The sequence below is a fragment of the Anomalospiza imberbis genome, chromosome 2 (assembly GCF_031753505.1).
Source record: "Anomalospiza imberbis isolate Cuckoo-Finch-1a 21T00152 chromosome 2, ASM3175350v1, whole genome shotgun sequence".
In the NCBI taxonomy this organism is placed as follows: domain Eukaryota; kingdom Metazoa; phylum Chordata; class Aves; order Passeriformes; family Viduidae; genus Anomalospiza; species Anomalospiza imberbis.
The window spans coordinates 46,398,206-46,415,103 of NC_089682.1; the positions used below are offsets into that span (position 1 = coordinate 46,398,206).

The 16,898-nt window shown below is 41.4% G+C and overlaps 1 long non-coding RNA gene across 1 annotated transcript; it reads right to left on the minus strand.

Moving 5' to 3' along the window:
* Positions 1-226: 226 nt before the first annotated feature.
* LOC137468781 (uncharacterized) lies at positions 227-12,914 on the minus strand. The gene is made up of 2 exons (XR_010996177.1): positions 12,402-12,914; positions 227-720 (listed from the first exon to the last, which is right to left on the minus strand). It is a non-coding gene; the product is annotated as an uncharacterized lncRNA (long non-coding RNA).
* Between the last annotated feature and the right edge of the window lie 3,984 nt (positions 12,915-16,898).

Genomic DNA, 16,898 nt, shown 5'->3' on the forward strand with positions numbered 1-16,898 from the left:
AACAACCTTTCCCAGTGACCACCTGTGCATTATTTTTTCTTCTTTCCTGGTATGTGCTGTGTTTTCTGGTTTTTCTCTTTGTTTGTTTTGGATATGAAATAAAAATACTATATTGAGAAGAGATTCACAATGACATGAGAACAAACCACAGGGAAGAGGGACAAATTTAGTGAGAACAAAGTGTTGTAGCTGTAGTGTTCCCAGAAATAGGGATGTTTGTTTGAAGTCCTCTCCAGACTTCAACTTGTTCAGTTCTCCCTGCACCCACTTCAGGACTGCAGAGACACAGGGTACTAACAAAACACTGTCATCAGATGTCACTTTCTAGTATTTCTTAATATTAAAAAGGTGTTCAGAGAAAGATTTGAATGCTTGGAAATGTTTTTTTCCAACTGCATCAATTTACAGGTGGATGCAATAGCTGTTACTGAGCATTGTGCAGCCTTGGTTTTTGCATGAAAATATATAATATAGATCTATAGGTGACCACAGCACAGTTTTAGCTCATTATTTACATATTTTGTTCAAATATACCATGTAAATGTGACACATCCAAGCCCAGTATTACTAATTTGAGAGCTGGAGGTCTGCCTTCCCTGTGAAGCAGGGATTTTGGTCAGGGTGGAGCCTTGCTAGAGCCATTCCTTGAAGATGCATATACTCATTTGGTTGCAGATTGGGTTCCCCTCTGAATTTGTCCTGAGGCATGCATGAGTTCTCCTGTAATAAAGAGAATTGAGGAGACCAAAATGATAACAAAAATCTGCCAAAGCATCTTAACCCAGGAAGATGCTGCAAAGCAGAGCTTACTAAGTACAGAGAACACAGGATAAGGCTTTACTACAAATAATTGTTATCAAATGGTTGTATTATAAATAATTGCTATGAAGTTTAACTGATAGTAGGGCATGGACTCAGTGAGCAACTGCCTCGTCTGATCAGCCAGTGTGAAAGTTCTGCAGGGCTTGGGGTTACTTCTGGTTAGGGTTAGCACAGGTGCTTTATGGAAAGTTATTGTTTGGAAATATAATAGGAACCTCAAGCTGAAATAAACAGGTTGAGGAACAGGGGTTGCAAACTTGTAACCTGGATCCTTTAAATTCTTTCAATCAAGGTGCAGATGGCACAAGAACAACTCTGGCCCCAGAGTTTTAGTCCCATTGGAAAAGTTGGGTAGAAGAGTTGATCTGATAAATTGCTTGATTTGGATGTACATGGTATGTACAGATGGAATGTGGGAAATGATGGTGCACAGATGCCAGCAGGACAACTGGAGGAGAACTACCAAAATCCCCTACAGAGAGCTGCAGCTCCTGTTATGGTGAGACACAGCCACGGTTTGCACCTAGATGGTTGATTTGGTAGTGGTACCTTTGTTTGCAAAATTTATATGAACTCAAAAAGTTACCAAGTTCCTGACTGAGGTGAGCTATGCCCCCCATTACCTCTTTTCTTCTTACCTTCCACACCTAGAGAAAAAAGTTTAAATTACCCAACTTCATTCTTAAAGCTACTGGAAATCTCTTTTCCTGTCCAATAACATTTTTAAGGAGAGTGAGGTTTGTTTTCATTATAAATCACATTCTTGATCTTGGTTCAGGCAGAAAGGGTGTCCTTTGTGTGATTTCCAAAGGACTTCATGCTTTCCCTTTCCCTTTTTCCCTTTTCCTTCCTGGACTTTGTGGTCATATTGCAGTAATCTACAGCCTAGAGATTAGCAGGACAGCAGTAATGTAAGGAATGGAAGTTCTTAGGTCAAATCTAAATTAAGTTCCCCTTGGAAATTACCAAGAAATTCTTTAGTTAGTTAGGATGACTGTAGAAAAGCATGAGACAGCTTCCTCAACATAGGCCTAGAAGATCTAGATTCCCATGCTATGGAGACTGCCTCACAGAACTGAGGTTTGCTGCTGGAACAGGCTGCCTACAGAAATGGTGGAATCACCATGCCTGGAAGCGTCCAAAAGATGTGAACATGGCTTGGTGGTGAATACGGCAGTGCTGGGGTAACAATGCAACTCAATAATCTTTTCCAACCTAAACAATTGTGTGGTTTATGATTTGGAGGAGGGCGTGTGGCACTCTGAATGTATGGCACAGACCAAAGTGCTGATGTTGTGTTACACATGCACTAATTCTTTGGAGAGACACGTGAGCTACTGCACAAGTCAGTGGAGTTCACAGGGCCATTGAAAAGCAGGAAGGAAGAAAGAGAATGCCTTCTGTAGCCTGATGAGCACAGCAGGTGAAATGACACATAAACTTGCAAACTTCAGATTGTCAATTGTGGATATTTTCAGTTCAGTCAGAGAGAAAAAGAGAAGGTTTTCTAACCAGGCGAGAGCCTGGGAGACAGTTGGGAAAGAATGTAAATAATTGTCTAATCTATCTTGTTGTTCACATTGTTTATAGATATATTCTGACACCATGCTTCATTCACTGCACACCAATGGTGTGAGATGTTTTTACTCTAAGACCAATGAAATTAGTCTGCACGATGTTCCCTGTATATAGAGCGGTGCATTTGAAATAAATCAGAGTTCATTCTCTTGCCTTCGACTTGGAGTCATTTTCGTTCCCGTCCTGCTCTATGGTGATAGTCAATCACACCCCTGAGAGATGTGGTGACATCAACCATACAATCATTACAACTCTCCCGTGGGATTTGTAAAGAGTCCTGGATGTGATGAAATTAAGCAGTACAAAAGCAAAGACAGACATTATAATGACCCCCAAGGACCTGTGGAGTCTCCTGTGAGGAAGCTAACGTGTTTTCATCCTTCACCCTGTTTTTTGGTAGGGTGCTACACAGTCCTCCACAAATAAATGAGTCCACACTACAAAAACATTCCCCATTTGCCAGACATCCCATTTGCTGCTGCATCCTATGACATCACTTAAAGCAATGACACCTCCTGCATTATTTTCTGAGCTCCCTCATGAACCCTGGAGTATAATAGGCAGTGGAAACACCAGGATGCACTTGGACAGCTTGGATTTTATTCCTATGGAAAATGGTGATTGTTTCTCTTACAGACTTAAGAATCTGTTTCTAACTTATGTTTCAACTTTTTGGCTTGATGTTTTATGAAAATTCAAAGTCTTACAATTTGAGCCCTCTTTTTGTAATATTCCATCCATCCTGCTGATCATAATATTTCTTGTAGAGTCACAAGTTTCCACCAAACCAGTGCAAGAAGCCCAATGAAACAGAATAGTCTCACTCCTGAAATTCTGGTGTGTGTCTTTCTGGTGTGACTTGTCCATGAGACTTGTCTTGTGCTTCCCTTGGCCAGATGTGTTTTTGTAATAGCAACTTAAAATAACACTCACTATTGCTGCTGTTGGAGTATCACCAAAAATGTTGTTTGGTATTTAATTTATGCATTTAATTTTTTGATACCAAAATACATTTTCCTACTTGGGGGAGCTTAGTATAGATGTTTTCTGGTTTGACTTGGCAGGGACCCAGCCTACAGAGGTCCATAATATGTTCCATGCTGTGCACAGTGTCTTGACTACAGCCTTGTTCCTCTTAGTTTGTGGCTGTAATGTCCCCATTTTGCTATTGTGGGGTGTCCAAATTTGTCCTGTTCTTCCACAAACATTTTGAAAAATTTCTTTTTAATGCTAGTGCCTTGTGTTGGTCCATCTTCTCCTCACCACAGAGGAGTCACCAAGGGGTAACTCAACCTCACTACTGCTTCCTTTTCCTTACAGTCTCATATTAGCACACAGATTTAGTTTTCTGTTACTATTATTTACTGTTTTATTACTATTCAGGTAACACCAGTCCCTTCTGAACTATGTAGGATACTGCTTGTCTGTGTAATAGAAAAACAAGGAGTCTCTGCAATTTCTAATGCACGAAGGACAAAGAGTAGCTCAGGGCCATGAGTAGTGTGGATAGGTTAAACAACAAAACTAAAGGCCAATTATACTTTGGATTTCATAGAACCATAGGCTTGAGTTGGAAGGGACCTTTGAAATCATCTCATTCCAATCTTCCTGCCATGGGAATACATTCCACTAGACCAGGTTGCTCCAAGCCCCATCCAGCCCGGCCTTGAACGCTTCCAGGGATGGGACAGCCACAGCTTCTCCAGACAACTTGTGCTAGGGCCTCACCACTCTCTGGAAAATGAGTTTCTAATCTAAAATTCTCCTCTTTTAGTTTAAAACCATTGTCCCTGATCTCCCCTAGATTTCCATGGGTTTCTCTGCCACAGCTTCAATTTCTGCTTGCTTTCAGGTACAGCTACTCAGAATTCATTGTTTCATATTAAAAAAGTAAATCATTTTGCCAAAGTAATATAACTGGATTATAATGGAAGTGAAGAAAGACTGATGTTTGGAAAAGACTGACTCTTTCAATTGGATGCTTCATTTTTGAAACATGAGCTCATGATGTCGTATGTTTCTGTTTTTCTTTTATGAATGATGAAGGATTTTGCTGGCAGAAAAATGTACCTGAGTTTTAAATTCAACATATGATTTCACTCTGTCCCCCTCAAAAACATACAATTATTGATGTAAAAGACAAATCAAAGGGTCATGTGCCTTTATTGGATGCCACCTGCATGAAGAGCTCTAGGAATGTAGCCAGGCTTCTCCAGCCATGCAGTAAGCTCTCTCTTGTTTTCCAGGAGTGTAAACAATCCCATGCAGATGTGTCACAGCAAACCTAAGCCAGAACAGCCCAAACTGCATCATGCTATAAATGGTTTCCTGTGAAGAACAATACCTGATCAGTTTTTATGTTGCAGTTTGTGTGTGGTGGCAGGCTAATCTTCTCTGTGATCTTTTGACAAAAGAAAAAGCTCCAAAAAAAATCAAGTTAATACCATAAAATCCCCAAATTACCTAATTTGGTTATGCCATGTACCATGACACTATAAATACAATTTTTTCACTATGAGAATGAATTCTTCACTATGGGGTTAGAAATAGATGATCTTTAAGGTCCCTTCCAACCCAAATCATTCTATGTTTCTATGTGTCAAAGGGAATAAAAATAATTATGCATCTGCATTTAATTTCTTATTCTGCTGTTCATGCATCTCCCATATTCTGCTTTTACAGGTGAACTTTTGTAACAGAACTTTTAAGCACAAAAGGCTTGTGCTGAAGCAAGGAAGACTATGCTGTATCTGAATTATGGGAATGTCACCTAGCAATGATCAGTTTTATATCAGTTCTGAACTGCCAGTCTAACAGCCACAAGGGAGTGTTGTTTTGGGGAACATGTGTTAACTTCACCAAACTGTTCAGAGGGTGGGAAATACAGGTGGACTAGCTGTGGCTTCCAAGTTGAGAAGTATGCAGGAGTACTTTTCATGTAGCATGTGGAAAAAACCCCACAGGAATGGCTGTAGTGGACGTATATCTTGCCTCTCATCAGGACCCATCCCACTCCTGTCTCTCATGAGCAGACCCAACAGTACAATGCAATGTGAGCTCTGCCTCAGTTTGGCACATTTATAATAATGTATTTATTTTTCCGGTGGAAAAATATTATTAATAACCATGTGGTTGTGGTTTTGTGTGTGTGAGACACTTCTCCCTTATATGGCAGCTGGGGACATGGTTTAGTGGTGAACCCAGTGCTGCTGGTTTAAGGAGTACTCAATAAACTTAGAGGTTTTTTTCCAACCTTAATGACTCTATGATTAGTGTTTTCCTTATCCTCAGGCTTTTTTTCAGATAAACACCAGTAGGTTGCTGATCAGTTCCCTCCTTCGGGGAAGGCATGCTTTTGTGGTGAAGAGGCTTAACAAGGGCTCACAACCAGAATTGCTATGATCCCAAGCTAATAAATCGCTTGCTTTGCTCTTCGCCTTGGCTCCCCAAGCCTTTGGCCATCTACCTTCTCCACAGGGTAGTGTAAAGATAAAATCCATTTGTGATTGAGTCGCTTGGATACTGTTGGCACTTGGGGCAAAATTAATAGTCCAGAAATAGAAAAATGCATCTTCTAGAGTCTTTTCTCTGGTCTCCAACCCTCCTCATGTAATTAACCAACCACTGTGTCTTTCCTTGGGTCAATTCAACATCCCAAGCTGCTGCTCATCTGGTACTCAGCAGTTCTCTACAGGGCCCTGCAACTTCTCTCCCCAGCTAGCAGCTTTTCATTGGTAAATCATCACTCTCTTCTAGCACAATTCCTCCCTTCCCTGCAATGTTCCTGGTGATGCCTGAAGAATAAGACCCAACTAACATCCTCTTCCAGGGCCTTCCCCACTCTATCTGCTCCTCAGAGGAAGCTGTGCTCAATTTAGCCTTCTTTTGCTATTCGATTATATGTTATTTATATAGAGAGAGATTCTCTGATTAACTGTCTATAACCTTTATTACTTAATTCAAGTCCAAGTTGATGAGTTAGACTAAAAATCCACAGAAGTCATAGCTATGTCTGTACAAATACAGCCATGCAGTCATGTCCAAGGTGTTTGTAGTTCTGATACAAGATTAAGTGTTTTGCAGGGTTAGGTTAAAATTATTTAGCTGGGTTCAAAGGGACTGACATCAATCAGTCCATGCTCATGGTAGTAGAGCTACACTGGTTGACACCTGCTTATGAGCTTTAATTCCATTAATTTTTTATTATTTTAAACTGCTTTTTGCTCTATTTCCAAATTATCTTCCCACTAAATAGAAGGTGAGGACATACCAGTTTGGTGACTATAAAGGAACTGGAGGTCATTATGGCTTCTGCTGAATTGTCAAAAGCCACTTTATCTTTTTTTTGTTCCCTTTCTCCTGACTTATGGCAATACATATTGTCTCAGTAGCCTAACTTCAGGGCCTGCAACTTTCCCAGTAAGCCAAACAGGGTCAGAGCATGGTCATGTGGTTGTCAAGACCTTAACACAACAATTGCTATTCATGCAAAGCAACCTGAAATGCCTATTCACAGATCTGAGCACATGCTCCAGAGTAAATTCCTTCTGAGTGGAAGCCCTGAAGCAAAACTCAGCCCTGAAACAAAACTTTGCTCAAATGTAAAAAAAAAAAAAATTTAAAAAAAATTCTTTATACAACAAAGAGAAATATCACTTGAAAGTTATAGAATCACAGAATGGTTTGGATTTGAAGTGACCTTAGAGCTCATCCAATTCCACCCCACACCTTCCAGTACATCATGTTGCTCCAAGCCCCATCCAGCCCAGTCTTGAACACTTCCAGGGATGGGGCAGCCACAGCTTCTCTGGGCAACGTGTGCCAGGGCTTCACCACCCTCAAAGGGAAGACTTTCTTCCTAATATCCAATGTAAATCTACCTGCCTTCAGCTTAAAGTCTTCACATCACTGGGTTGTTTTAGGATTTAAACAGTTAACTTCACATCTTAGCTGGTCTTCCTCATCCTTTTATAGCTGATCATAAATACAGTGCAATGAATTCCATTTATTAGATAACATTTATAGGGTATCTTAGACGTGAACAGTATTTTATAGATTGCATGTAAGATATATTCCCTGTCTAGGACACTTTGAAATCTGAAGTAGTCAAGTTTAACACATGGCAGGGCATGAGAAAATATTTCATCACAAGAATTATGTGAGGTTACCAGTGATTAGAAAAGAGGAGTGCTGACTGGAGAGCTGAATTTTAAGCCGTGCTTTGAAGAAAGGAGGGTATTTCACAGATGAACACAGAGAAAGGGCAAAGGCACAAGACCGAGAATGTGAAGAGATAAAATAGAAATTAGATAAGAAGATAGAGATAAGCCAGTGTACTGTGAAATAATAGTTTGGATCTTGGTCCTGGGTGGAAGAACTCCAATTATGAAGGCTGGGGAGTAGCACAGATAGAAAAGAAGAGGTCTTAGGACAGCTGTGATTATAACTTCACCTGTGTGATTGAATACTGTGTGATTTCTTGGTCTTCAAGAGGGAAGTGTGGGAATGAAAGAAAAGCATGAGTGGTATGCTGCACCAAGGACAGAAAAGGAGGAAAAAGAATCAGAGATCTGTGAATCAATGCACGGTGGAGAGGTGGTATCTGGAAGGAAAATGTGTTCACTTCTGGGAACAAGAAGTGTGTTTGAAATGCAGGTCTTGGTAGTGAGACCTCCCTTGTATTGAGGTAGAGGGGGAAGAGATGTCAAAACTCAGTGCCAAGGTAAAGCATCATGGCTGGATGGCAGGAGAAGCATGGATAAAATACTTCAGGAGAAAAGATGGATAGAAGGAAACATGGAGGACCAAAATCATGGTCCAGCCCAACACCAATACACAGAATAAGATTAGTGGAAGAACAGCCCTTGCAGAAAGGTTTGTGGGAAAATGTTCAGGGACACCTTCTTCAACTTTGTTCTGTCAAAGACATTGTTCACTCTTGTCTTCTCCAATGTAGAGAAGTCAATTGCTCCTGCCTGGATGTGGCCATTGTTGCTTATCACAGAATGATGGAATGGGTCAGGTTGGAAGGGGCATTAATGATCATCTAGTCCAACTCCCTGCCATGAACAGGGACACCTTGCATTAGATCAGGTGTATTTCCAAAACCACGAGTCTATGCTTTTCCATTCTGTGCCTTACCCTTGATAAAATTCCCCTTCAGATAAATCTACACCTTGCAGAAACCTTGATGGCTTCTGTTGAGCATGACTTTTGCTTCCCTGTGCTCCCCTGTCTGTATTGACCTGTCTGCCCCTTGCTTTATTCTTTGACTGTGAGTCAAGTAGACCCTCCAGCTGACCTTCAGGGTGCTGCAATGATGCAGGAAAGCCATGTCCTGGTGTAGGTTTTCCACCCTGGCAGCTGCTGCAGAATGGGTTATCATCCTTCTCTTGGCAGGACTGGTGGAGTTCTCTTCCTTGGGTATAGTAATATGTGCAAAAAAGAACACTCCACCTTTATGTTGCTAATTTGTATAAGAACTTGAGTTAAAAATTATCATCATGATGTCAATCCCAGAGCTGGTTTGGGGCACCTAGCTGGACACAGGATCTGAGAAATCTCCTGATTTAGCAATATAAATGCAGAGAGAATGAGCTGTCTCCAGCAGCACCAGCATAACAGAAGAGAGCTACCAGCAACTGATGAGTGGGGAGGTGGATGGATTAAAGACAAAAATAAAGAAATTTTAAAAATTTAGGAAGACAGATTTTTTTTTTATTCCCTTGTTTATTTTTATGCCTGTGCTTGGTGCAACAATTCCCAGGAAAAAATGAGGGTAGAAAAACAACAGCCTTTCACAAGCTAAAATTTGATTATTAGTAGAAAAGCAAACTCCTCTAACAGCAGCTGCCGTTTTATGTGTTGGCCCTAAAGCACACAGTATTATGAAACTTGGAATAATGTTTAGCAACTCCAGTGTGAGAAACGACACTCACTCTTAAAATTTCAGAGATTTCTTAAACATTAATACAACAAAAGACTGAATAAGGAAAAATATAGCACTGGGAGCATTGAACTAAACCGCCATGTGCTCATCCACAAAATGGATGCTCTAACTTTTATACCTTTGGTGTTGCATCAGATAACCCTAGCCCCTCACAAAGTCTGCCAGTTAACTCTTCTTCGCTGAACATTTGTGGAGACCACTTTCTTGCAATTTGATCGAAGGTCAGGTGTGGAGGCTGAAAAACCGGCCGAGGACAAGTTTGCCGTACTCCCTTGTAGAACCAACCAGTAAGCCATAACCTCCGTGGTTATGATGAGCAAAAGGATTTCCCCCAGCATGCTTTGTCACCCTATGTTGATTCTTTGTACCCCATTGGTCCTTCCCCTTTGTTCCACCCCCATGCCTTCATCCCATTCATACCAGTGTTCTGCCCTGTCCCTCACTATTCCTATATAAACCCCTGCTCTCCTGCCTGTTTGGTTCTTCGTCCCTGGACCACCTTTGAGGAAGAAGCTCACTAAAGGGTCTCCTTGGAGGTCCAAAACGAAGACCTCATCTCTTCTTTTGCATCGCCCACATCCTAAAGGAGCTGAAATCACCGGGCGAGAGTGCAGATGTGCCTATGCCCTCAGGATGTCCTTCTAAGCACACTTCTTCGGAAAGGTCACAGCATTCTGACCATAGCCCTCCACCAGGCAGTTGCCATTCCGCACCCCCTAGTAACAAGCCTGCTCTCCTCCCAAATGCCCCAGCTACCAAGGCCGTCCAGTGACAGCAATACAAGGGGAAGGGGAAAGGGGACTATGGGAGAACATATCACAATAACATAACTATACATCAATAAAATTGTCTTAACATACACATAATATTTATGTCTTAATTGCAAGAGCCAACAATCCCATTACCTATCTGTAACAGCAGTAATCCAGTTAATTTTTTTAATAAGTGTGCACTTACACCTTGTTTATAAGATGTCCCTGAGCATCTGCAATATTACAAAAATGTATTGTCATGACAAGGAGATTAGAGGAGATTGTTTGCTTGGGGTAGTGGTGATTAATTACAGTTTGATTTGCAGTCTAGAAAGTAAGTTAAGCATGTTAACACTTTGGTTGAGAGGTCTTCAGCTAATCCAAGCTGATCTCAGCCATTTGAAGACTAAATTCTGGTCTGTCTTTTTGTTCTTGGTTTTAATCAAAATCAAGTAATTTTTAAAAACCTTGTAATTTGTTTACCTATTTGCACTATGGTTTTTGACATTATTTATACTGTGTTTTATTTGATGTTGTTACCCAAAACATGTAAATTGTCTGGAATTGAACTTGAGTGTTTATAAAAAATTTAGTATTTACCTAAAAAGCTTTTAACTCAGGAAGTCAGAATGAAATAGGGAATCAGGAGAGGGCTGTGCAAAGATTCCAAGTTCAGTGCAAATTTACCAGGTTATAAAGTTTTCTTGAACAAATGTTCCCATGCAAGGATGTCCTAGAAGATATCTGTGCATGACTGAGGAATCTCATACTGCTTGTGGAACTTGGGACTGGGGCCAAGTGCTTGCACAACTACTTGAATGACTGCAGACTTACAACATAGGCAGCAGGTCTAAGACTGTTTCTGACCAACCTGAGCCCTGAGCACCTTCACTGACATGTTGGAGGCAGCGAGATGTAAGTCATCAAGTAGTTTGCAAGACAGGCAAAGCTCGCAGCCAGTTTCTATGCTGGTATAGCTGATTTCATCACTTCTTACCGCAGTGGTCAAGCATTGGAGACAGACACACCTGACAAACCTCTGCTGGTCATCAGCAAACAGCACATTTTATTGTTTGGAGCTTACTTTTATGGGCAATTCAAAACTCCCAGGTCTAGACACCTCACTGGTCTGATCTTTACACCCCTCAGGTCCTGAACCAGTGAAATGCTTGAACCTTAGGAAGGATGTTATTGGGTGAAGCCCCTGTCAGTCAGCCCAGGGCCCAGTTTATGGAGCCAGGCTCAGCTTCTTATTTATGGAAACAACCTGAGCCCTGGGCATCTTCACTGATATGTTGGAGGCAGTGAGATAAAAGTCATCAAGTAGTTTAGCAAGACAGGCAAAGCTTGCAACAAGTTTCTATGCTGGTATAGCTGATTTCATCACTTCTTGCAGAAAAGGAAGCAAAAGCAGAGCAAGAACAGAGCCTGTATCTCAATTTGACCATCTTTGTGGCTGCCTTTTGCCAGTGTAGTGTACGGGAAACCTGTGTGATAGATGAGTAATGCGATAGTTGACTCTCACGATTAAAAAGCAAATATCATACATGAATCTTAAGAGAAGTTTTATAGATTTATAGTTACGTTTTACCCCCTTGTGTTATTATCAGGGGGTGGCCTGGGTTCGAGACATTTGGGAGGGTGAGCTTGTTACTATGGCAGCACCTAAACTCCAATCAAGATTTAAGGATGTAAACTCCACCACTGGACAGCGAAGAAGTCGATGGACAGAACTTTGGGAGGGTCTAAAGGGTTAAAAGGCAAAACCTCCATTGTGTGGATGAGCACATGGTGGGAAAGATCCTCTGCTCCCAGCACCATAATATTTTCTCTATTCTGTCTTCTGTTGTATTTTTGATAAGATTTTAATAAACCTTTTTAATTTTTTAGAAGTGAGTATCATTTCTCACAACCTGCATGGTCATAGTCTCTCCTCCACTCATCCTGCAGACAAACAAGAGGATTCTCTCCGAAGACCTATTTGGCAGCTTTCAATGGCTCCAACTTTTTTAGCAGAGAACAGGAGGGGGATGTGGGAGGTGTGGAACTCCCACCTTGAGCAGTTTGTACAGTAGTAGCAGGGAGTGTTTGTGATAGCAGCCAAACAACCTATTCTCCTGGAGTGTGGAGTGTGTGGGAGCAAGTCCAAAATCAATAATACCCAGGAACATAACAACAATTACCATGCATATACAAACAAGCCTCCCTGCCTAAATATCAGCTCAGAGCACTATCAGCTCAGAGTATTTACCTACTTATTCTTCCCACTAAAAATAAACAGATTGAAGTCACAAACGTACTGTGTGAGTAGGTGAGGGGAAAAGCATCACATGTGAAGTGTAGCCTGTGATATAAATTCCTCTGTGACATGTGTTCAGGCTTCCTTCCCATCTCATCCTCCTTGCATCAGTTTAGATTGAGTTGCTAGACAATTCTTGTCAACTAATACCAGGACAGTGGGTCTGCTTTGTGTCTATGTTGTTATCAATTGTCCATAGCTACTTCAGCCACATTTCCAGGCAAAACTTACCAGAAATTCTTACCTTGTTTTGGGGTGGGAAAGTCTGTGTTGTGTTGTGAGTGCTGAAGGGAATACAGACAAAATACCATTTCAGTGAGAAAATAGCAGAACATTTGTGAAGAGATCAGGAATCTGGAACTCTTCTCTTCCTCCCAACTGAATCTTCTTCGCCAGAACTGGAGTCAGACCCATCCTCAGTTCTCCTTTTGACCCTGTTAATTCTCGAATGTGTCAGTGTTCTCTGCTGGGTCTGGCTGGGTGAGGGGTCTGTGCTACTGTGCTTGGGCAGGCAGGCAGGGTGTGGGCAGGAAGCCCCGAGACATACCTTGTAATACACTGTAAGCACACTCATCTCTTGGGAAGCTATTGCTTCTGTCTCGTGTGTCATGGCATAGATGGGAGCAGTGTGTGCCCTCTCAGACACTGCTGGTTCAATGCATGGATAGCTTGAGCACTCAGCTGGGTATTCCAATATCCTCCCAGACTGTTTTCTCAAGGACCAAGCAATCCCAACATCTCTGGTATCACCCAAGCAACCCTCTGGTAGAGCAGTGGTCATTGGTCTTAGTAGAAACAGGACACAAAACCTGAGTAAGACACAGATGTGTTAGGTACAGGCCAGTTGGAAGATGGGTACCCAAGTTCAAGAAAGAAACCAAAAACCTCTTGCAAATTCATCTGATATTCTTGAAAAACTGAGGATATACATTTATTTCAGAAACTTAACAGGAAACTAAAGCTACATTAAATGCAGAGGATCCTTCCTTCATCTGAGTTCATTGTCTACTGAAGTATCTAAACCTGGGGACAACCACCTCAACAAGAGCCCTGCTGGAAGGCACTTTAGATCCTTCCTCACACATGCATGCAGGTTTTCTTGCTGAGGAAACCAGCACAGGAAGAGTACAGGAAGGGGTGCAACTTGATCTACTTCCTATACACATTTAGGAGTGAGAAATGCTGCCTGTTCCTACAGTTTTGCTGTTTCCCGATGCCCATGTCACACTGCAACCATTTCAGGATGCACGTAATAAGTGACCTTCTGCCAAAAATCCCATTTCCTTCCACACTCTTTTCCAGGTATGGATTTTGGGAGCAAGCTTGGGCATCCAGGCATTAACTAACTTACACTTAGAAGTATAATCTTCTGTTGGATCCCTGCTTTATTCAGGATGTAAATTCTTCTGCTCTTTGTCCCCAGGGAGATTATTAGAAACACTATCTTGGTGCATCCATACAACCTGCATAGGACAGCAACTGGGTGGAAGGCCAAGTTGTATGGCACAAATTGTTAGCCAGTGTCTCCTGGATGAAGGTTATGAGGCTTTTCACTTGCTTTGAATACTTTGAATATCTTGTGGTTGTTAAAAGACATGCTCTTTTCTTAAGTGTCCCATACAGGACACAGGACCACGAGTGGGTTTTTTTGTTTGTTTGGTTGTTTTTTTTTTTCTTTTTTCTGTTTTGCTTTTGTTTTGGTTTGGTTTTGGTTTTGGTGTTGTTTTTTGTTTTTTGTTGTTTTTTTTTTTTTTTTTTTTGTTTTGTTTTGTTTTTTTTTTGTTTGGCGGGTTTGTTTGTTTGTTTGTTTGTTTTTTGAGGAGAAAAATTATTTGTGGTTTCTTTCACTAGTAGAAAAAAATAGGGAACAGATCTTTTGATTTAAAACTAAAAGGAAAAATCCATCATGAAGAAAAGGGCTTTGAATAATATCTTTCAGACTAACTCCAAGAAAGATAAACAGGTCCCCCTATTTTTTAAGTGATCCGCAGCCCTGAACATCTGTTCTAAAATATTCAGGCTCCAGGCTGCCAGCAAAAGAAGGACTGGAGGTTAAAGGCTTGACCTTCCTGAAGAAACTGTACCTGGCTAGAAACTACTTTGGCTCAAAGGCTCACTGGGGGATGGACAAAGTTTCATCCCAGAGCAGAAACTGATGCCAGCAGTCTGCTCAGATGCAACATTTTAACTGGTGATTTATTGAGGGGTTTTGTTTGTTTTGTTTTTCTATTGCTTCTCTTTGCAAAGTGGAAACTTGTTCAGTAACACTCTGTTTCGGTCTTTTATATGGATAATCAGACACTTAAGAAAATCAAACAAACAAACACACAACATAAGTTCAGAGTCAGCAACTTTGTAATGAAAGATGGACTGGTGACCTCTTGACAAACCTACAGCTGAGATTTTGGCAGAACTAAAAATAAAGAGCTTTTTTCCTTATTTGCGGCGAGCATTTTTAAGTTTCCACCAGCTTCACGGGGCACCAAATGGGCACTAAATGTTATTTCCAGCACAATGCATGGTGTATGACTCCCCTGACAAGGCTGTGATTGTGGAAAGTATTGTACCTCATTGTCTTTAACTAAACACAGGTGAAGATCACACAGGTGAGTTTATTCATAAAATCTGGGATTACTTCAGCTGTCACCATAGAAATATAAACAGAACTAATAAAGTAATGAAACTTTAAAAAATCCTCCTGAGACTTCAGCCCATCTATAAATTGCACTTGTAGGGGCAAGGAATATGGGGCTCTGAAGCCAGTTATTTGGTTTCATAATAGGGTTGGTAGATGTCTCTCCATATGTCTAAGTTAATGTCTATCTAAAGGCACCACTAAGTCTGTCTGATAGCAAAAGAGGGTGTCATTGAGCTCAGGGTCAGGACATCAGAGTTGCAGTGTCTGACTCTCTCCATAGTTTTAAGTTGTTTATTTAAACCCAGACTTTGTTTCCTGGTCCAGCTCAGATGTAACCAAGTGCAACCCACCCCTCTGACCTTTTAAAATTTCCATTATTTATATCTTACAGGATTAACTTCAATATAGGACACAAAACTGTCTCCTAGGCTAAATCTTATAAACTCAATAATTTCTTTTATGCCTAATCCACTCCCATCTCTCATACCACCCTTGAATCCCACCCAAACTAAGGGAATGGGTTTCTTTATCCAAAACCCATAAAGTCCCAAAGAGGACTCACAATATCTGTGATGTCTATGTGATGATACCAAGTTTATGATCTTTCCTATTTTACAGTAGTGGAGAGAATTTGCTCAGGGGCTTCAGTCTACAAAACACCCCAGGATGGCGCCTCTAGCCTGCAGTAACATTCAGAGAGAAGGCAAAGGTGCTGAAGAATAATAGCAGGATGATTGTTCCCTTAGTATAGTGCTCTCAAAGGAATGCTGGCCAGGACAAAAGCTGCTTTGCCAGGGAACTAGCCAAGATTCACAGTTGGAGGGGATTGACTCATGTATAGAAATTGAAGGGCTGAATAGAGTCTGAAATGAAATAATAATAAAAGTCATTGACCTTTTTTTTTTTTTTTTTGAGGGGGGAAATTAATTTCTGCTCAGGCTGAGTGGAATAAGTGGCTTGGAATAATGATAAGATGCGAGTGTTGACTGTATTAATCAGTGTATTGGGTCAGGCAGGAAATACTGGCTCCACTTCAATGATATAAATGGGAAAAAATTGATTCAGGGTTCTTGTTAAGCAGCACAGGAAGACAGTCAGGGATGTATCATACCTTTAACCCTGCACACCAATGTAATTTGCCCAATGGGTAAGTAACCATGCAAAGTGAGTCCAGAGAAGGCCACAAGGATACTCCAAGGACTGGAACTCCTCTGCTCTGGAGACAGGCTGGGAGAGCTGTGGGTGTTCAGCCTGGAGAAGAGAAGGCTTTAGGAAGACCTTAGAGCTCCTGCCAGGGCTTAAAGGACCTCCCAGAGAGCCAGAGAGGGACTTTGGACAAGAGCATGGAGGGACACGACAAGGGGGAGTGGCTTCACCCTGCCAGAGGGCAGAGTTAGATGGGATACTGGGCAAAAATTTTTGGCTGTGAGGGTGTTGAGGCCCTGGCACAGGTTGCCCAAAGAAGCTGTGGCTGCCCCATCCCTGGCAGCATCCAAGGGCAGGTTGGACGATTCTTGGAGCAACCTGGTCTACTGGGAGATGTCCCTGCCCATGGCAGGGAGTTTAGAGCCAAAGATCTTTTAGGTCCCTTCCAACCCAAACCATTGTTATTCTATGATGAATATTTCTAATTCATGTCCAATCTCAGTGTTTTAGTTTTTTTTTTTTTTTTTTTTTCTAGACCAGTGGTTGCTCTTTCCCTTTTTTCCCAGATTCACATCAGTAGTCCATGAGACTAGAAGATTTTCCTGAAGTAAACACAGCGAAGCATCAAGGGAAACCAGTGGAGTTATTAGTCTTCCTGACTCAGTCTGTAAGAAATGCAATCAATATGGCACTGTTCTTCACATTATCCAATGT